We start from the raw sequence: 22334 nt of genomic DNA, 5'->3' as shown, positions 1-22334 counted from the left end.
CAGCGGACATGGGTGTGTTTTCTGGTTTGTTGATTGGTCTCATTCTGTCAAGTCTCTCTCCACCCAGTGGTTAGAGAGGCCGTCCGGTAACTGAAAGGTGACACTTTCAATCCCCGCAGCAGCCAATGTGTCCATCAACAGCCAAGAGTCCTGCCGCAGTGTCTCTGTCTCTTTTCCATTTCATAATATTCGCCTATTTAACAGCAAATGCCAAAACACTTTTACTTTTATATCAAACTCCCACTGCGTTTACTTCCTGGATATGTTTAGTGGTTACTTCATAGTGTATCAGTTGGCAGACAGAAAAGTCCAACCAATAATACCGTCACATATTTTTGAACAACCCTCCCTATCATATAAAACCTGCAACTTCACAACTTTCCAAGTGACATGAGTGACAAATGTTTGAACCGGAAATACGACGAACCACTGAGGCGAAACACATCAAAATGTTGTTTCCTTGTGACTTTAAGAAGCCACAAGGAAACAACAATTTCAATGAAAGTTCACTATAATATGCAATAATATGGATGCACTGTTTTTTCCACTGCCAATACCAGTTCTAAATGTTAAACTTCAAGGCCAATATTGAGTATTTGATAATTATAGGACACTAGACAAAAATATTGAAATAAAATCATCTTTTTGGCACCAGACAGGTGTAAATATATGTGCTAAAGACAGAAAATAAAGTTGTTTTATTTTTGTTGTTGACATGTTGCACATTTCTTATAGTAGTTTGATTAGTATTGTTGAAATTCATTTCATTTCAGACTGTTTCAGAGAATATCCAATATCAGTATCAGTGCAACGCAATCGAGTGTCCTTCAGTCCATGCACCCCCCCACTCTTTCACTAACCACCTGGCCTTGGTCACATGCACACACACACACACACACACACACACCCCTTGCTGGCAGGCAAGAGAACAACAAAAAGAAAACGTGATAGTGGGAACATCTGCCTGTGGCCTGGAGTGAAAACAGAGAGATTGGAAGAACAGAAACAAGGGAAGAGGAATGTTGATCAGTCCTGTTTTTAACAACATAATTTACTTATGTAATATGATTATTCATCTGCAGCTCTCCTGTACTTCCATATTTCATCTGTGGAAGTAACTCAGGTGATGATGGGGAGACATACTTTAGTTTTTGGGCTTGACCTTGGAGGGAAGAAAGAACGAGGAAGAGAGAGAGAGAGAGAGAGAGAGAGACAGAAAGAGAAAGAAAGAAAGAGATAGATATAGAAAGGAGGTTATATCATGGTGGTTTGTTTGACGTACAAGAGGTGACAGCATGATGCACACAAATAGATAGATACACACACACACACACACACACACACACGTAATCGACAGTCCCAGACAATGACTTCTCACCTTGGCGGCTGCCACAGGTGAAGAGGTGTCTCATTCATACCGGCCAGATGACGTCAAACTCCGCCGTTCAAGGGCCCTTCGATATTGTCCTCGTCGCCCCACGTGTGCAGCTTCTCACAGCCAGCGAAGCCTATTCAGATGAAAAAACTCAGTGGAGATAATGTAGAATGGAGATACATTTTATCTAACAAGCAAGCGAGTAAGTAAAGTTTATTTATAGCACCTTTCACAGAACAAAGTCACAAAGTGCTTCATGAGAGTAAAACAGTTAAAATAAGACCAGAAAACAGTAAAAACTATATATTTTTTTTACTTCCCATTCATCTGAATGAGGCCATGAAAATAGCCTGAAAAGTTCCATTTAACACGTTCATGAACAGATTCAACAACAGATCCCGCCACTGTGAATTTCAGTTGACGTTTGGTCTTACTTTTTAGAACGTCATTTCGCCAAGCAGACGAGAACATCGCGGAGGGATACCATTTAGGAGAGATAGTTCCTGTTTGGGAGACCGGATCTAGTTTTCAAATTCTAATTTTAGTGTAAACCAAGAATAGAAATACAAAATGACGACATACCAATTACTGCTTTATTGTCTTAAAAGTGGGATCTGTTGATGAATCTGTTCACAAACTTGTTACATGTACGTTTTCAGGCTCTTTTTTGTGGCCTCATTCAAATGCTACAAACTCTTCCCAGCTACATCTGATCTTGGTGAGTAGTTTATATTCTAGTTTTCATGGCGGTCAAGCACCAAATAACCCCCATGTTAAAATTAAGTGGAATATTGCTTTAAGTCTAGATCTGTCAGATTTATTCAGAGATCAGGCACAGTTGGATTTGAATGTGGAACCCCTCAGTTTGGGACATTATGAGGATTCAAACAGGCAAGCATCCAGTCACAAGCACCCAAAATACCTCACAAGTATAGCCCAATTACAAAATACCAATGAGAGAAGACATTTTACTAATCCTCACTAGTTAAGATGCTTATTTTATTATTATGGGGTTAGGGATAGTGTTAGAAATACAATTACATTCCATTCATGCTTGGGCAAAGGTTAGGAATTCAATAGTTAAAGTTCAATTTTAGGCAATAATGATGCAAATGAATGGAATGTCCTCACAACTATAGGAAAACAAATCTGTGTGTGTGTTTGTGAGAGTGTGTGTGTGCCTGTGAGTGTGCATGTGACTGTACACCTCCTACTTGTATGACGTTGGATGTTATTCAAGAAGAACGGGAACACACATGCACTCTCAGACACACACACACACACACACACACACACACACACACACACACACACACGCACACACACGCGCGCACAGTGCGATAAGGGAAAAGCCAGGAAGTTATTATTATCACCCAGCGGTGAGTGAATGACACAGTGACACGCACTCAGCAGTGACGCAGGGGCTTACATCCTTCCTTCTTTCTCTCTCTCTTTCCCCTTCTCCATCCTTCATGTTCTGGAAAAAAAACACAAAGCAAACAGGAGACAGAGAGAGAGAGAGAGAGAGAGAGAGAGAGAGAGAGAGAGAGAGAGAGAGAGAGAGAGAGAGAGAAGGGGAGAAAATGGCAGCCCTCAGCCTTTTCCAGGTCTTGAATAATTAAGCGTTGCTGAGCAGTTCAGTGAGCAGATAAATATGAATCTATTTTTAGTTTGCATGAACAACACTCGCCGCTCATGACTCATTAAAACGTGAGAGGTGAACTACCCGGGCTCACATGCGCATGCAAGAGCGTGCACACACACACACACACACACACACAAATATGTACGTATGGATGCTCGCATACATGCACACTCCAGCAAATAAACGCACATACATACACTCACACACATACAAACTTAACCTCCCTCACAGTCCACACACGGACCTGCTCTCTCTCCTGCTAGCACACACACACACACACACACACACACACACACAAACTTACAAACACACTCACATGATGCCAGCTCAGTGCTTCTGGCCAAAACAGTAACACAAATCTGTCCAAACAAAACTGTTGCTGTGCTTTAGTACATGTATGATGTCATCAATAACAAGCCCGGCATCAACCATAATAAAAACAATGTCATTAATCTTCCTGGATGGGATTCTCCAAAACATCTACAGAGTTTAGTTCCAAAATAAGGCATCCATTTGAAAACATTGGCACTTATTCTTGCAAGTCCAGACGTTCATTGTCTTGCATGAGATTGAGATGCGCAAAATGATTGCTCACCCCCAAGTTAAACTCATAATGGAAGTTAGGAGCACATCCGTGGATGGACGTAGGAACCAGGAAGCTCCGCCCCCCTGGGGAGTTCCTCTGGAGCCTGGACATTGTAAAGTAAATAGCAAGTCGAGCAACAAAATTCATTTTTTTCGGTCTAGTCTTGAGATTTTAAGTCATGAATATCAGGTGACTAGACATTCAAACTGGAAATGTGGAAAAGGAAGAGGATCCCAGCCTTGACCAAAAACACAAAGCTATTAGACAGCTAATGAGAACCAGCAGCACTCGGGGTCCCAAAGACCAGACTTGGAAACCATTACCTTGTACCATAGTGACAGGACATAAAGAATCCCAACTCCAATGCGTTTCGGCCATGCTGTGGCATCAGCAAGTAGCACACTGCATCTTCTCCCTGATGCAAACTCAACAGAAGCACTCTCTATCTCTCTACTTTGAATAACAGCAAACTTCCACTGAAAAGCATTTGACTGCAGCACTGGGCTAAATCCAGGCTTGGGCAGATAATATTTGAAAAAAAAAACCCATTAAGCTGGCTGGAAATCATGATATCATAAAGCTGATATGCATAATGTAGAACTGTGCACACATAATATATATATGGTCAAAGAAGATATCCTTTTCCCTCGAGCTTCTTGTGACCTGCATTTGTGCTCTGGACTCCTCATGAACCCCCAAAGCCTTCTGGGTAGTAATCCTCCCCAGCAGCCTGGCTGGGATTGGCTGACTTCACAGCATGGATATATATATATTTATAGGCTATATATATAGGTTTCTCAGCAACTCCGGGCTCAATGTAACAAAGTTGCTGACCAGTGTTTTTTATTTTTTTTATTTTCAATTGCACCATGCCTCGCATTTGTCCTCTCCGCTTCAGTAGCCAGCACGATCTCTGCTGTCATATCACGTCTTATCAGCCTGCTACGGAGGTTTTTTAAAGAGTTCATGTGGAAAATCACATTGAGGTATCAGGGAGAGAGAGGGAATGAAAGAGAGAGAGTATGTGAATGTGTATGTGTGTGTGTGTGTGTGTGTGTGTGTGTGTGTGTGAGTGAGTGTGTCTGTGTCAATGCCAATGTATGTGTCTAGAGGGAGGTTAAGTGTTTGTGTGCGTGTGTGTGCGTGTGTGTGTGTGTGTGTGTGTGTGTGTGTGTGTGTGTGTGAGTGAGTGTGTGTGTCTGTGTCAATGCCTGTGTATGTGTCTAGAGGGAGGTTAAGTGTTTGTGTGTGTGTGTGTGTGTGTGTGTGTGTGCTTGCATGTGTGTGTTGTGGGAGCGAGGTTAAAAGTGCATGCGTGTGTATGTGCGTGTTGTGCGAAGGAGGTTAAAAGTGCATGCGTGTGTGTGTATGTGTGTGTGTTTTTGGGTGAACATAGGAACATGTGCCAGGGAATGTTCACAGACACTGACGTCTCAGGAACACACACACACACACACACACACAAAATTTGCCTCTCCATGACATCATCAGAGCGCTCCGGGACTCTCGGTTCAACAGCTGGCTCTTTGCATACCAACCTCACCAACAGTCGACTGGAAATGATGTCGCTCACTCAGAATTGGACCACTAAGCACACCGGCTTATCAACTAATAATATCGACCATTAATAAAAGTGACATTTGCTAAATGATTAGTGACATGAAAGGTAAACACATTAGAGAAGAGCATTTCAGCTCCTGGTAATGTTAAGAGCTTTGTCTGCAGATCAATGTATTTTCTAAATTATTAAGACATGAATTCTAGGTAATAGCTTTAGACTTTCTCCTGTTAACAAATCTATACTATAGTGTGTGTAAGCCTTAAGATCACAGAAATCACGATTGTGCCTCTGGGTGGATTTTCCCTGCATTGCATATCTCTGTCAACACAGGTGATAATTTACGTAAGGCCAGTGTTAGCACAGTGTTTATTCACAATGGAAAGGTCCCAAAATAGCCCCGACAGATAAACAGATGGGCTACCTGATACTCATAACCTTTTATATTCACGGTCTGTGTGAGCGCACGGCTGACGTCACGGCAGCCGCAGCGCTAATCAGCAGCAAATAGAGGGAACGCAAACACGCCGTCAGATTTTGTGAAGCACGAATTAAACGACCTAGAAAGATACGTGACGCAGATATACAAGGCACACAACACACAGCGTGGGGGGAAAGTTACTGAGCTACTACTTAAAATAACTTGTTTGAGTATTTTTGTGTTAACCACTTCAGAAACGTGCCATAGTAATGTGGCTGTGCTGCCAGGTGTGTTGATTATTGTTTTAAAATGCAATGCAAGATGTTCTGTTTTTAAAACAATAATCTAATGTAATTTATATCAAGCAGACTTAGATTGTGGGTTTTTTTTTTGTAATTAGCAGAATTTTATCTGCATGAGGTTCTAGTTTTTTTTATTTGTGCTAATAAAAATGAAACAGTATGAAAAGCGTTAAGTTACTAGTTACCACAAATAAGTAATCTGAGTACTCACACACACACACGCACGCACGCACGCACACACACACACACACTCGCATTAACACACAACCTCTCCTCCTCCCCCCACTTCAAAAACACACACACACACACACACACACACATACAGATTTCTCTACTTCAGCCAAGCATTTACTCCAGTTTTAGTGGACACACACACACACACACACACACTTACAGTCAGTGCAATAAGTGAACAATTCATCCCCAAACAGTGAGCACTGCTGGTTACAGTAAGAGCAGCGCGGCCCCACAGGAGGCTCCAGCTGAAATCTAGCACTTCGATCAGCGGAGCAGAAACAATCCTCCGGTGTGAGTCTCTCACCACTCGCTGAAAGGACTCTTTTTAGCCGCTAAGCTATTGGCCCGTTCCCTCCCTCCTCTCCCAGGAAAGAGTTTGGGAACCGGCCACGGCCCTGGCAGCGTCGGCCCTCGTTGAGTAACAAAGTCCCAGAGGATCTCTGCTACCAACCTGAACACGGAAACACCCACATCAGTATCTCTCTCTGCTTGTCTTTCTGGCTTTTTCTCTATTTCTCCGGCTCTTCCTGTTTCTTTCTGTCTCTCTCTCTCTCTTTCCCGCCTGTTTGTTGGCACCGAACAGGAGAGAAAGGTGGTTGCCGACAGTTATTTTGAGTGCGAGTTTGACTATTCCCTCACTTGACCTGCGAACTGAATACAAGCCTCAGATGTAGAATGAAAACGTACAAACAAAACCGTTCCTTGTGTTCAAGAAGGCCGTATTGATCCACTGACCCCTTCGCATTCACGGCTATAATCCCTTCTTTCATTTTGTACTTGGCAATCATACTGCAAAAAATAATGTGGAAAAAGAATGACTTATGTCGGTCAGGCTAACCTCAAGTTTTTTATTCTAAAAATAAGTGCTAGATTCAGTGGGAAAGAGAGAAAAGTGAAGAAATAACTTCCAATCATGCTATTTGTTGTGATTTGTTGTTTTTCTAGCAGTCATTTTAGAGCCGATGTCACGATTTTTGAATGGTAGATATATCATTTTTTAGAGATGATAACGGCATCCCACCCGGTGATTACCAACATCATTTTTTTCCTGCGTTTTCTGTTTCTCCCTGTGCTTTTGTTCTATATCTTATTCTCAGTAGGAGTTAATAAAAGGAGAGCTGCAGACAAAGAGAGGCAAAACACATCTGTGCATAAAACTGCATCCAAAGGGCTTGTTCAAAATAAAGATGGACTCTATGTTTTATGTCAAATTTGATCTCTCTTTTACGTGTGACAGTAAGTTTTGAAAACAGCAAGGTTGCAGAAAGACAGAGGAAGTAGGCCGTAATCATCGGTGCAGGATAAGGCCGCGCTGCAACCATATTTCCACTGTCCTGTCGTGTGTTGTGTGTTGCAGTGACAGCTCCATGTGACCCAGTTCTGTTCGGCCAACATCTGAGCTCCCCGCTGCAGGTTATACTGCACTGCACTCACTCACTCCCTATAAAACCGAAGCGCTGGCTGCCCGTCTCGGCTTCCTGTGGTACATTGTGTTTCAGAAAAGCCTGTGGGAATTCTCGCTCGGCTGCAGCTCAGCCGAAGGAACGGCGGCGTCTTCTACGCGGCGGCGCGAGTGAAAATATATACCGCTCAGCGCTGGAGAGAGGACACACTGACCTCAGCTCTGTTTTCTTCCCCCCGCTCTGTATGACGCACTCAAGCTCTCTCTCCATCCCTCTCTCACTCCCTCCACCTCTCTCTGTCACACACAGTTTTGATAAGAGTGATAACAAGGTAGTACATTGGCAATACAGTGGCTTTATTTCTGATAACATAACTGTTGACACTCAATCCCTTAATATAATAATCCATTTTGATTTCAATAAATGTCCTTTCTGCTTCTATCGCCGAATGATAAAACACAATAGTGATTCAACCTGCATCCAGTTCATGAAAGCTTTTACATTTGCTGTTCTGAACACCTGGTGACGGTTAGGTTTTTCCCGGGAAAAATTATCTGCCACACACGAAGGGATGCGCTTTCAGTTTCCAGCAGCAGCAACGGCGGTTTGTTTGGAATAAACAGAAGAAGAACTGTAGTTAGCATGAGCAGCGATAGCCACCGTGGCTGAACAGACAAAGAAAAGAGCGCCGCCCACAGAAACTCAAACTGCATCAACAGAAAATCTAAGGAAAGAGACGTCGCAGTACTGGACACACTGTTTGATTGACAGGTGATCTCTGGGAAGTGCAGTGCAGAAACACCACAGCAATGAGCGCTGAGCACCAAAGAACCAACCACCAAAAAACACATTGAAATCGAGGATTACCCCTTTAATTAAAGTATGATTAACTATTGGTGTTGCCTGTGTGTTTATGTGTGTGTGCTCCTACATGCCTCAGTGTGTGTATATACTTGCATGCCTTTGTATGTCTGTGATTGTGAGTGTGTGTACCTGTGTGTATATACTGTATGTGCCTGTGTAGAAGTGTGTGTGTGTGTGTGTGTGTGTGTGCGTGTGCGTGTGCGTGTGTTTGTGTGTGTGTGTGTGTGTGTGTGTGTGTGTGTGTGTGTTTGTGTGTGTACACGTGTCCGTGCCTTCTCATACATGTGTCTATGTCCAATGTCTTTGCATGTGTGTATGTTTGTGTACCTGTATGTCCTTGTGTACATGTGTTGTGGGAGTGGAGTGGCACTGGACCTTGAGACAGAGAGAGAGAGAGAGAGAGAGAGAGAGAGAGAGAGAGAGAGAGCCTTTTGGGAACAATGGTGGCTTATTATTGGGAATCCCTCGCTTCCCCTTTCTCAGAACTGGCTGTCCTAGTTGTAACATGATCACTGTGACAACCACAGCCATCACCACGGCTACAGACCTACAGGTAAACAAGGGGGGGTGGGGGGGTGGGGGGGGGGGGGTGAGAGGAGGAGGACAACGAGAGGGACGAGAGAGTAGGAAGTAGGAAGAGAGGGAGGAGGAGACGAAGACACGCTTTAAGAGATGTGTGGAGTGGAGGACAAGTAAACAAGAGAAATGAGGAGGAGGGAAAAAGGAGGATAGGAAGGAGGAGAAGGAGCGTGAGGAGGGAAGAGGAAATTAAGCAGGTAGAAGGAAGGATGCTCAAGTAAAGAGAGAGGAGAAATGGCAGAGGAGGAGGAGGAGGAGGAGGAGGAGAGGGGAAAAGGAGGAGGAAAGAGGAGAGGTGGATGGAAGAAAAGGAAGGATATAGGAAGAAAAGGAGAAGAGGCTGGAGGACAGGATGTAGATACAGGTAAACAACAAAGAGGAGGGGGGACAGGAGGAGAATGGGGCCAGAAAGAGAGGAGTGCAGCTTAGGAAGAGCAGGCAAGCAGCACAACAAAAACACACAGGGGGAAACGAAGGAGCGTACACATAGAGGAGAGGAGAGGAGAGGAGGAAAGGATAGACACAAGCACACAGGGGATGAAGATAGGAGAGGGAGGAAGAGGAGGAGGAGGAGGCTGATGGAGGGCAGAGTAGAGTCCCAGGACAAGAGAGGAGAGGGAAAAGAGGAAGAGAAGGAGGAGGGGGGGAAGAGAAAGAAAGAGGATAGACTCACAGGTAAACAGGAGGGGGAACTGAGGAAGTAAAGGAAGAGGAGGAAGAACTAACAGTTCTTCAGGGATGTACACACCATTACACACCAGTACACACCATTAAAAAAAACATTAAAACACACACACACACACACACACACAACTGCCCTTTCAGGTACATAGTGTAGTTCAAACAACTTAACGGAATGCACCTTTGGGATATTGTCCTGTTGGTCAATTTACTCATGAAATCATCAAGAAAAGCATCCATGTGTCCCCGGTAGATTGCTTTCTTCGGTGCTGCATGCTAACTCTTTAGCATACGCAATGTTGAGTGATAGTAGGCGACTAGCATTATCTCAAAAGTTTAAAAATAAGAAACTTTAGCAACTCTAAAGCTAAATGGTAAGCTGTTTCAAATGATTTGAGGTCAAATCAGGGTGTTTGTTGAAGGAGATTGGTAAAATGTATGCAAATATAATATCATAATAACACACTGTTTTGAATAACCAGGAACTACTTTCCTTGTTTTTCAGTGGAAGTGAACTTTGTGGACAATGGGACACTGCTGACAGCTAAAAATCACTGTGCAGTGGATGAATACATTGTTGTTCACCTGAAATAGTTCCAAAAATAAACCTGGCTACATCAGCTATATTGGAGTAATGATATTTCATTCTTAAAATGTATGAATCTACAAGCCATATAATAAAAAAACTAACACAAAAACATCTTTTTATTACTACATGGTCAGTCTTCTTACTTTGGATAATGCTAGTCGCCTACTATCACCCAACATGGTGTATGCTAAAGTGTTAGCATGGAGCACCGGAGCAAATGATTTACTGGGGACACGTGGATGATTTTGGTAAACAAAGTAAACCAGACCAAACTGGTACTCCAAGAAGGATAAACAAATTATTTGCACCTTCTTTTTGATCAGGGCGTGTTATACACACAGAAAAAAAGAGAAGAGGAGTGAAAAAAACAGGTTAAAAAAACAGAGTAGAAGGGAAGGGGAGGAGGGAATAGAGAGATGTGAAGGAGGGGAGTTTCGGGAGTTTCACTTTTACAGGTTAAAAGCGACCGACACCCAACAAAAGCATTCCTGTAAAACGGCAACAAAAACACTGTGGGAGAGGAGAAGGACACCTTTGTTTATGAATGACATCTCCCAGAACCTGTTGACTCGCTGCTGACCCGTATTCTTCGGGGTGGGAACGTTCTCATGTTAGCGCCGGCCTCTTACGTAAACGTTTCGCGGGGCGCTATCGCTGGCATCTATGGAACGATGACTCAACCGTCAACAGCGACAAACAACTGAGGAATTTAAAAAAACAAAAACAAATGACTGCGCAGATACCGTACTTGAGGGCGAGAACATCGTCACTCTTCTTGCAAAATCAGTGAAAGGAATTAAAGGGCGCTTTCAGACATTTCTCTGATCTGTTGCCACAGGCTGAGATACCAAGCGAACCGCAGGAACAAACAACACGTATTTCTCTCTATCTTTCAGCTGCATTTCTTGGCTCACGGTGGGCAGCAAGCGAGGTTAGAATTATGAATGAGAGGAAGGGAGGCTGGTGAATGAATGGGCTTAGTGAGAGAGAGAGAGAGAGGGAGAGAGAGAGAGAGGGAGAGAGAGAGGGGCCTGGGGAAGGAGCAGTGTTCGTCAGTGATCCAGCTCCTCGGGGGTTTGATTCGTGACACGCCGGCGCTGCATCGGGGTCACAGTGTTCCAGCGCTGTTCCATGACGGCCTGTTTTTGAAAGGAGGAAGCATGGCGGACGGGGATGTTGACATGCAATAACGCTGAGTCAGACCTCGGGGGTTGATGCTCAGGTGCACACTATCACCTTGAACAGAGATGGAGATCAGTACAGTTCTGACAACAAATATAAGAAACGGTGTACAAAGGGTTTCAATCCAAAATGCTATATGTTCACTTTGGAAAACAATTATTACCTGATATTCATTACTCAATGTCAAAAGCACATATGACTCCATACTTTGGAGTGTTACTATATTTTAAGCAAAAGACTTATGAAACCTGAAAATTTCTGTGATATTCCAGGTTTAGTACATGCCAGCTGTACTCTTTTCAGATGGTGAATATGACATTTTGAAATGAAATGCAAAGATTTTGTTTTTCCAAAATTAGATATCTGCGATTTGAAAAAAGTGACACCTATTCCTAAAATGACTGATAGTACAAAATTAGATTAATTATTCATTTTTTTTTAAGGGATATTAGGTAAATTAAACCTTTAGTTGACAAAGCAATAAACAGACTGATTCCTCTGTGTTCTGAAGATGTTGAATGATGAATTTCAGGTGATGATTTTTAGTCCAAAATACATACAGAATTTTGGAAAATAAGACTTCACATTTTCAATGTACTTTATTTGTACCTGCTGATCCCCATCCACATTGAATTCAATCTTGTCCATCTCCACTTGTTCAAAAAGTATCTAAACATAAAACAGAATATCATCTTATCATACTGATTGAAAAAAAGATATGAAAGTGGTCTGAGACTTAGATTATACATCTGCATATCATTTCTGAAGTACTGCATGTACTGAAGTGAATGTACACACAAATGTTTCTCCATCATGACATGTTTAAGTGATTCCCAGGTCAGAAATAGGATCCTAGTGAGGTCGAGTCAATGAGGAGCTTTAACATGCATGACTCCCAATTATCCAATGCATTATGAAGTGTTATATCAGAGATAGAGGGAGAGAGAGAGAGAGAGAGAGAGAGAGAGAGAGAGAGAGAGAGAGAGAGAGATATACCAGCAAGAGAGAGACCAGCAGTGCAGCATTGACACAGCCATCTGGAAACATGGGCCCTGGCTAACTGGGTCACACACGCACACACACGCACGCACGCACACGCACACACCCCTCAATTCCCTGTTGCCATGGGAGTTCTCTTCCTCCAACCTGACAGAAAGAGTGGTATTAATTTCCAGACCTCATTCCCCTCGATCTCTTCCTCATCTCTCAGATTCCGCTCCATTTTCTATCCAAAATGTTGTTTTTGCTAACGCGTGCCTGTGCTTGCCACACAAATCTCACTTCTACCCCAAGAATCCTAATCTTTTCAATCTGTTACTTGGCACTTGTGTTGCAGAGACTCAGAGTCTTTTCAGTTTGTGTGAGACAGAGATTCAAAGTATTTTCAGCCTTTATTCGGTTCTTTGTGTTAGACTGTGAGGATGTGCTGTGTGGCTGTCTGCATATTGTCTAGAATAAGCATTTGAAGAGTTCAATTGCCCTTTGTAAACACTATTCATGCATTTAAAAAAAAAAAAAAAATCATTACCTGAAGTCACTTTTGTCAACGTAAGTCACTGCCGTCCTTCAAAAAGTAAATTTTTTTCTTTCAATTGCGTACTGTCAATCATTCTGAAAGCATGTCTTTTTTCAAATGGTGGATATTTCAAAACTATCAAAACTCTTCAGTTATATTTGCCATTGAAGAGAGTGAGTCTGTGCTTGGTGATTAAATAGATGTCTTAAAAAGCTCTCAATTGAATTCCTCAGCAGCCATAAGACACATGTGTATGTGTGTGTGTGTGTGTGTGTGTGTGTGTGTGTGTGTCACTTTCTCCTCTATCTTTCCCCATGGATTCCCAGGATCCTCCCCAGCCATACTGTATATTCTCAGGCCGAAGCGGTGGTGAAAGTGCAGCCGGATGGTGTGTCTATGTGGTTGTGCGAGGAGCGTACAGAGGGGACGGGGGGGCACGAAATGAATAAGCAGTTTCCCCGCACAGTGGTAGTTTTCTCCCCTTCTGAGCAGCTCCCATACATTCCTGGTTGGAGTGAGGGGAGCTCAGCTCAGCCTGAAGTGGTTGTTACATACCTGCGGCGAAACACGCGCCCTTTAATCATAGTCATTGAGCGGAGACGCGCCAGCCTTCGTGATGGTGCTGAATGGGAGGCTGAATGCCCTGCCATTCTCACAGCTTGTAATCAGAGCGCTGCTTGTGTAAACTGTGTCCCTCCACCACGCCGGGATATTTGTTCAGTTGAAATGAGCGGAAAGTAGACCTTTGGTACTGTGATAACCCTTCGCAGTGGTGTTTTTTATTGTTTCGGGGGTTGTTGTTTTTTTATGAAAGAGCGCGGGTCTGGGCTGAAAAGTGGGTCACAGGAGAATGAGTCCCGAAGTTATTATGAAGAAATTGGTATCTAAAATTACTGGTTATCTTGTCTTGCCGAATCCTGCCCGGGGCAATGTTCAGGTAGTCTGAAAAAGAAAAAAATAATAGCATTGGCTCCAAGGTTAGTCGGCCAATAACAGGATACATTTTACTTGATTGCTCTATACAATAGCTTGCACAATCAGTTGTGGGTCGTAACAAAAAATATTTTTTGAAATGTAGGTCCCCAGTTTAAAAAGAGTTCAAAAACCATTGCCCCAGAGAGAGGAGTGCAGTCAATTATTCCACTGGACTGAAAACGTGGAATGATGTTTGCATGGCTTCCGCTTTTAGTGGGTTTTTTTTTTATCCATAACCTACAGTCCATGCATAGATAAATTGGCCCAGAAACTTCAGGAAAGCCCTTTGCGTTCCCTCTGAGCAAAGACAACGCACGGTATGGGAAGAGGCATGGAGGCGTATATTCATTCCACTTTATAGAGCACAAACCTCCTGGCCTCGTCTCTGAATGGGTATTACAACTCTCTGACCTTGTTGCTGTGGCTGGCAAGGCTTTACTCATTATACATCGCTTTTCTATACAGAGATGCTGACGCATGAAGGAGACAGACACATACATGAGATGATGGGTGTCTAAGAAATATATTCACATCCTATTCTCATCTTCTATACTTAGACTTAAAGGGCAACACCGCTCAATTTTACAAAGTCGTATAACCTGTTCCTGTGGCCTAGGATGGTCCGATCAATATTTGTCAACGTGAAAAACTCCCTAAGCCACAGACCAGACTGCTTAGGCCTCAACCTGTGATGTCATCAACATGTAAAATCTAGAGTTGCTCCACAGAAAATTGGGAAAGAGCACACAGGGAGTTTTTTTGGCATATACTGTATGTTTTCTGGTTCAGAACTACAATAGAAAAAGATCGATGTTCTGTAGATCCAGAAACTCAGTCACTCATTCATTGCCAAGGAAGCAGCTCCACATTTGTACATCTTGGTGACTTCACAAGATCTTGGTTGTTTGACTTTTGGAAAGGGTTCTTCCTGTTCACAAATATGGACTGGACCGGCATGAGATCATAAGTGCAAAATATATAAATTCTTAAAGGAATAGTTCCCCCAAAAATGAAAATTCAGTCATTATCTACTCAACCCCATGTCAGTCGAAATCTCTTTATAGCTCCAAAAAAGGCATAAAATGTCCATTAGATTTCTCCAAACAGCTCATGCAGCATAATCCAAGGGTTTTATAGCCAAACGACTGCACTGTGGGTCCAAAAGTCCAATATGAACCTCATCATCTCCTAAATTTTCCTCCCTGACGATGCTCTGGTCACACACAGCCGACAGTGCTCTGGTGGACGACTCTGCTTGCTACTTGCGCAACTGTTGCTGCCTTGTAAGCGTTGTCAAGCATTGCCAGTGAGGAAAATAAAGGACATAATGAGGTACATACTGGACTTTTGGACCCTCACTTGGATTGTGCTGCACAAGCTGTTTGGAGACATGTAATGGACATTTTATGCTTTTTTTGGAGCTGTAAAAAGATGAGATTTGACTGAAATGGGGGTGAGTAGATAATAACTGAACATGTATTTGGGCGTGAACTATGCCTTTAACTTGACTTCAGGTATAGTTGATGGCAGATTAAACTACTATACAACATATACACAGTACGTTATCTCCTCCACTGCAAAACTGGACTTTGAAACACTGAGTTGAATACTTTTTCACCCGTCTGGATCGTCCCTGAAGCATGAAACCCAGCTTGTCCTCAGTGCCCTGAGCTGCTAAAGCATACAAAGAGAAAGAGAGTGTAGCCGACACCAGAGAGTCACAGAGGAACAAAAAAATACCTCGCCGCAGAGACGCATCAGTGGAGGAGTGCAGTCACTCATCCATTTATACAGGTCCAGGGACACTGTATACAAGATCTGCACTCTCTCTGGTTATGAATTTTTGATAGCTGCAGGGGTGATGTTTGTCTCGAGAGCAGGGAAATGCTTGAGAACTGAGGATTTGGAACGATACCTGACTGACAGAGTCCTGCAGAGCTCTCAGCAGTGCATCTACATAGAAAAGGCAGAGGCCGGGAATCGAACCAGCATCCAGCAAGACAGTGCTATGACTCCAGTTTTAGCGATTTTCATGTTTTCACTTCAGTTGAAGGATTGGGTTGAGAAAATTCTACCATCCTTGGGCTTATAAAACCATCTCAAACCACTTTGGATAGACTCAAAAACGCATGGTGGGCGAGCTAAAAACCTGGCTGCTTTTCTTAGCTCCTGAAAAGTTGACAATCCACAGATAGCAAAAATATAATTATGATGATAATCTTGATTTCAGGCATATTGAACAAAATGTTTTTCTGTTATCTGTTATGTTCAACTATACAAAGGAAGATGAAACATGCAGGATCATTTACTGGAATGAAGGTCTGCTTCAGGTTGCCACTGGTTTACGACAATCTTGTTCAGGGAAAACTGTGCATGAGTATTGATGAGCAAGATATGCTGTCATTGGACCAGAATTTCCCAAGGTACTTTCCTGTTTCATCTGCAGAAAAGACCCTTCTCATCACGCTGGAGAGGGAGATAACAGCTACAGGGCAAAATGAGCACCAGGTCAATGGGTTCCTTTGATCGCATTACAAGCTTGTAAACAGACTGTAACGATTAAGATCTATATCTCTCTTTCTGTCTCTCTCTGTCTCACACACACACTCTTTTCATCTCCTTTTCTCTTTGCCTTCCTCTCACTTTTTCTCCCCTCCCCTCACTTTATTTGCTCCCTTTCTGTCTTCCACTCTTTCTCCCTTCCTGACTGCCTCTCTCTCACACACACACACACACACACACTCTCACACATACACACACACTCACACTATAAGTGATATGATGAGTGTCTGACCTGGGAATATTAAGCTGTTGCTGTCATCCTGGCCCACCTGCTGAGACCTGTGGCTGTTATTGTTGTTGTTAGGAAGCCTGGCAACAGGAGCAGAGTGCTCAGGACTGGAGCCGTGATTCTATTAAGTCTCAGAGATCTGTGTGTGTGTGTGTGTGTGCATGTTCATGTACATTGTGTCTAATGTCTTGATACAAGTGTGCATGCCTGATAGTTCTGTGTATATGTCTGACGTCTCTGCATGCGTCTCCCTGTCGCGCGTCTCACAGCTCCTCCACCACACACTCAAGAAAGAAAAAAAAACCCCACTCAGCCCTCGTGTTTACAGCGGAGACACACAGCGTCTTGTCGACTCAGAACAATGAGCTCCTTCACGGTGCGTGGTGACGGCAGCGGGTTCCCACCGGCCAAGCGGCCAGGTACTCCTCTCTGGCACAGATCGTACTGAGCGCTGAGCCAGACCAGTGGAAAATCCCTGCGGAGGTTAAGAGAGAGAGCAGGAGGCCTCCAGGGTGAGCAGCCAGCGATCCTGCTCCCTCGTGGTGTAAATACATAGGCGTATACACACAAGTACATACACATGGCTCAAGGCAGAGGCCATATACAAAAGGATGAAATAGAATCAGAGGAGGGAGGCAGTAGTTCAACCAGAAGACCAAGCCCTCATTCTGGCGAGCAGCCGCCTCTGACCTCTCTGTTTAGGGGGTCCAGCAAAAAGAAAATTTCCCTTCAGGGCTTCATAAAGTAGACTATTATTTTTGAGTGGTGATCTGATTCCTTTTTTCCTCTTAAGTGATTCTGCAGGTCAGCTTTATATGCTGGAGTGTATGAAATATTCTCTTTCTGTAAAATACACTACCAGTCAAAAGTTTGGACACACCTGATTGAATGTACTATGTTTTTTTAATTATCTGAAAGCCATTTTGATCTAAAGGCTTATGCTTAAATGCTTGAAATTTGTTTCTTAGACAAATATAAATAGTGAAGTTGATGCCTATGTATGAATTTTGAAGGCTTTCCAAAGCCTTTGCCTTTCCATCAAGGCAAAGGGTGGCTACTGTAAAGAATCTAAAATATAAGATAGGTTTGATTGAGTTTTGATCACTTTTTTGGTCACTGCATAATTCCATTTGTGTTATTTCATAGTTTTGATGTATTTACTATTATTCTAAAATGTGGAAAATAGTAAAAATAAAGATTTTTTTTTTTCTTTTGACTGGTATTGTATGCATACAAGAGACTGCATGTCCTCACACAAAGGGTCAGATGCACTGACACACACACACGCACACAGTGTGAAGTCTAGTATCACTGCCTATAGTGTGATCTCTCCCCTCCTTTCCTTGTCTTGGTGCTGGCGCTGCAGCCTGTGCCGCCTGTGTGCGCACCACCCACCCACCCATCTGCGCCCGTGGGGGCCCTCGGGCCCAGGGTCCATCTGGCACCTGCCTCCGTGTCTGTCGACTTGTCATCTACAACCACTGACGGCCCAAACGTGCCAGCACATTTGATCACAAAATACAGATTAAAGCTCTGCACCCATTGGCCTCAGCAACAACTGAAGGGTTGCATTACAAATAATAAATTTAAAATACATTCCGGTGTTTTAATAAACACAAGTTCTTGCATCCTCTAAATGTTATGACTTATATAAAGATAAGATAAAATGAGCTTCATTGATCCTGGAGGGGAAGTTGTGTACTCACTGCCATGGTTTGGTATCAATATTGATCTCAAGGCATCAAAAGCTTTTCAAAGGTATCAAAAAGCTTTGAAATGACTGATTCTTCCAATAGAATTCAGGCTTTCTTCTTAAATATTAAACAGAAATTCAACATTCAACAATGAAAAGGTATCAAAAAAGTCATCATAGTAAAATCATTATCAAAAAGTGTTGGTATCAGTATTATATTACAAAAAGATTCCAGCACCAAGCCCTGTTCACCACATCAGTGTTTTTCTTTTCTGTTCTCTCCTCCAGCTCACCATCTCGTCATACTTGTCTAGCACCACTGACGCATGATTCACAGTGTATCTTAACAAGTCCACAGTTAAAGAGGCTGGTCAATAACAGTATGACTGGATGCCAGTCAAAGGTTAGCTTGTGCTCTCCACAGCAGTGAGAGACAGTCATTACACAATGGGATTAGTAATCATGGATTACATCTGATAAGTGGATCCTCCAACTCATCCCACCTTGGCACTATTAAAGAAGCACGCCGCTGAGAAAAATCATTTAGTTTGAGAGTTATTGATAGGTAATAGGTCAATGGGAATTTGGTGATGTCATCTTGAGGAAACGTGTTCCATATGGTGTTAAGCACAGTTCAGTGAAATGAAGAAAAGCATGGCCTAAATCCTCACTGGGGGATACTGATAGGAAATTATAGTTTTCAAGTTATTGTTTGATGTACTGAGTACAGCAATTTGGGGCATTTTAAGAATTCAAATGAAAACAAAGCATTAAATCCAACTATCTAATGGGCTAAAGAGGTAAAAATCTTTCTTTGAGAAGGCTGAGGCAAAATAGAGTTCAATGCAATATGGGTCAAATGCTGCTTCAACAAACCTCATTTTATCACAAATTGATCATAAAATGAAGTCTTTTGTTGCGAGATAACATACCCACCATTTGAAAAAAGGGACGTCTGCTCTTACAAAATGATTGACAAAACAAAATTAAAACAAATGATGTAATTATAGTGTACATTTAGTAGGCAACTTTGCCAAATCCTAACTGGATCCTCTACATTTTAGAGATATTGGATGATGAACTTCAGGCAAAGACTTTTCCCCTGCAACGAATAAATGTTTTGAAAATGAACTACTCACATCTCTTAATTGATGGTAGTGTGTGATCTTTAAATAGACTCATACGAAGCTGTGGAATCTTTATAGAGTCTAACTAAATGGCAGTGATGGATGATATTAACCAGCCTGTGGGATCAGGCTTCAACTGGAGGAGACGACAGCTTGGCACATGCCCCACTAGCTTTAATGAGGATTTCATGGTGAGAGTGGATGAGGCCTCACTAGTCCTCAGTGTAAGCAGAAGGGCTCCTGATGAAGACAAGTTGCCCGGTCATTTGCATGTCAAAAGCCTGGAGACACGAAGACAATGTGGGATTACGCCGGATGCACAAAGGAACACAGATGTCAACGTATTGAGACTGACAAACATTTATACCGCCATGTTTTATTACGGGACAGTGCAGGGGGTGATTGGAAGCGTTGTAATGAAGTTTTTAAATTGGCTAATTAAAAGAGCAACCCATAGCCACAGCATTGCTCCCCCTTCATTGAAACACTGCTACCCCCATTTCTGGGTTTGTTTACCTATTGATTTACTGGATTGAAGACATTTTTTCACTCTAAAATCTCTGATATTTTCATATAAGGGCTGAGAGTATGTGACAGATAAACATGAGTTTTACATGCAGTTTCTCTCTAACACAGTAGAGAGTAAAGCAGACCTGTACCTGAGTTATGAAAGGTTAAATCCAACTCTTCAACAACACAGGTGAATATAGTCAAATAGGTGCTTCAGGTGGTCAAAATAACTCTGGATTGCAGCTTTGAATTTCATAAATTTCTTGAGCATGTGGAGTTTGTCATGTCTGCTAGATATATCAAGCAGAAATGTATGTTCCAGGGGTAATTAAAACAGAGAGCCTACTCCTTTTTCCCAAGCATATAAATCAATCCCTTCATCATGAATTAGATCCCTGAGAAGATTTAGGGACCAGCTGTCTTATGAAGTCCTCAAGTACCCATATGTCTCCACTCCGGTCGAATTGGAAGCAGCCATTCAAGACTAATTGGATGTGTGTAGGCGTCTGGGTGAGCTATCAAGATGACTTTTTACACTGGGATAAGGATTTTAGGCATGAGGTCTTGTAAGTGCTCAGCGCTTCCCATGAGAGGCCGAGGCTCATGTGGCTCCACACATCTAAATCTGCATCAAGGACAGATCTACTGTAACAGCAGACGCTTTAGATAGAGATATGGAGGTACGAGGTTTTACTCGAACAGCATGCTGCTTGTCACACAGAGCGGCTGGGCAGCAAAACTACAACTCATTCTGCTAGTTCAACATGCTGACATCTATCTGTCTGTCTATCATCTATCTATCTATCTTTCTATCCATCTATCCATCTATCTATCGATCTATCTGTCTATCAGAGGTGGGGACTCGAGTCTCGCATGACTTGGACTCGAGTCAGACTTGAGTCACAGTTTTAATTGCTCTAGACTTCACTTGATTCATGATGAAAAGACTTGAGACTTGACTTGACTTGGGTTTTGGTGACTTGGGACTCGACTTTGACTTGTACTTTGACGACTTGAAAAGGTTTCTAAAGTCTCGACAAAAGATCTTGTGTTTGTGTAAATGACTTAGATTGAAAGTGATGAGATTTGTTCCAGCAGACGACTGAATTTGTATGGAATGATTGAATTTATTGAAGTTGAAACTGATTTAGAAATCAAACTCATGATGCTCTTACCAAGTTTTGATCCTATTAAAACCATATTGCATTGAAAAGTCCTAGATATTTTGTTTTAAGATATGAAATTGATACTGGACTCTTGATTTGTTCTGACTTGACTTGGTGTTCTACATTTAGACTTGAGACGTGACATTAATGACATGGACTTGACTTGGTAATCTACATTTAGACTTGGGACTTGACTTGAGACTGGTTCCTCAAGACTTGAGACTTGGGACTCGAGCAAAGTTTAGAGAGCAGGAAGTATCTTTAGATGATTGAGTTGAGTTGCTTTCAGCTGCTGCCTGTTCTCTATAGTGAATTATATATATGCTTTACAGTGCTGATTTATAGACTTCAGTGTGTGCTACAGTTTGAACTGCAGTTGTCTGTGATTACAGGTAAAAGCTAATGGTAACCTGTAGGGAGTTGCTGCCAGGACACTGACTCACCAGAGGGGGCAGCACCTCCCCAGAAAAACAATATTCCCACTCACTCCTGCTTCCTGGAAACCCTTGACACACACACACACATACATAAACACATGCACACACACACACCACGTCATCAGCCCCTGTTACTCATGGCCTTTCTGCGTCCAATAATGGAATGACTTATGTTATTGTTATTGTACGGTAGGTAGGCAAGCAGGAGGCATAAAATGGAAAAGCAATTAGTTATAGTTTAGGGCTGCATGTGTGTGTGTGTGTGTGTGTGTGTGTGTGTGTGTTTGATGATGCATAACGTCCCTACTCTCTCTCTCTCTCTCTCTCTCTCTCTCTCTCCATCATGCCAGCATCACTCCCTCTCCTCCCTCGGCCCTCGAGACACATCTGTCTCTTATTAGCCCTGCGGTTTCTGCAGGTTGTCATCCAGTTAATGGCTCCTGTGATGTTTCGCCTTGGCCATGCTGACTGTCATGTCACGTGTAACAATATTGTGATTATTACTATAGGCAGTGCAAATGAGCAGGAGCCTTAACACATGCTATATTGGACATGTAAATTAGCCTTGCCCAGCCTCCCGAGGGAGCGTTGTCTACAAGATGAAGAATATCACATGCTGGGGGTTTTATAAGACGTATACAAGGGTTAATTTCATTAGTGCTATATGTGCTATATATCCATTTACAGGTCAAAATCA

This window comes from Centroberyx gerrardi, chromosome 24 (assembly GCF_048128805.1).
Source record: "Centroberyx gerrardi isolate f3 chromosome 24, fCenGer3.hap1.cur.20231027, whole genome shotgun sequence".
NCBI lineage: Eukaryota > Metazoa > Chordata > Actinopteri > Beryciformes > Berycidae > Centroberyx > Centroberyx gerrardi.
This window is presented reverse-complemented; position numbering follows the sequence as displayed.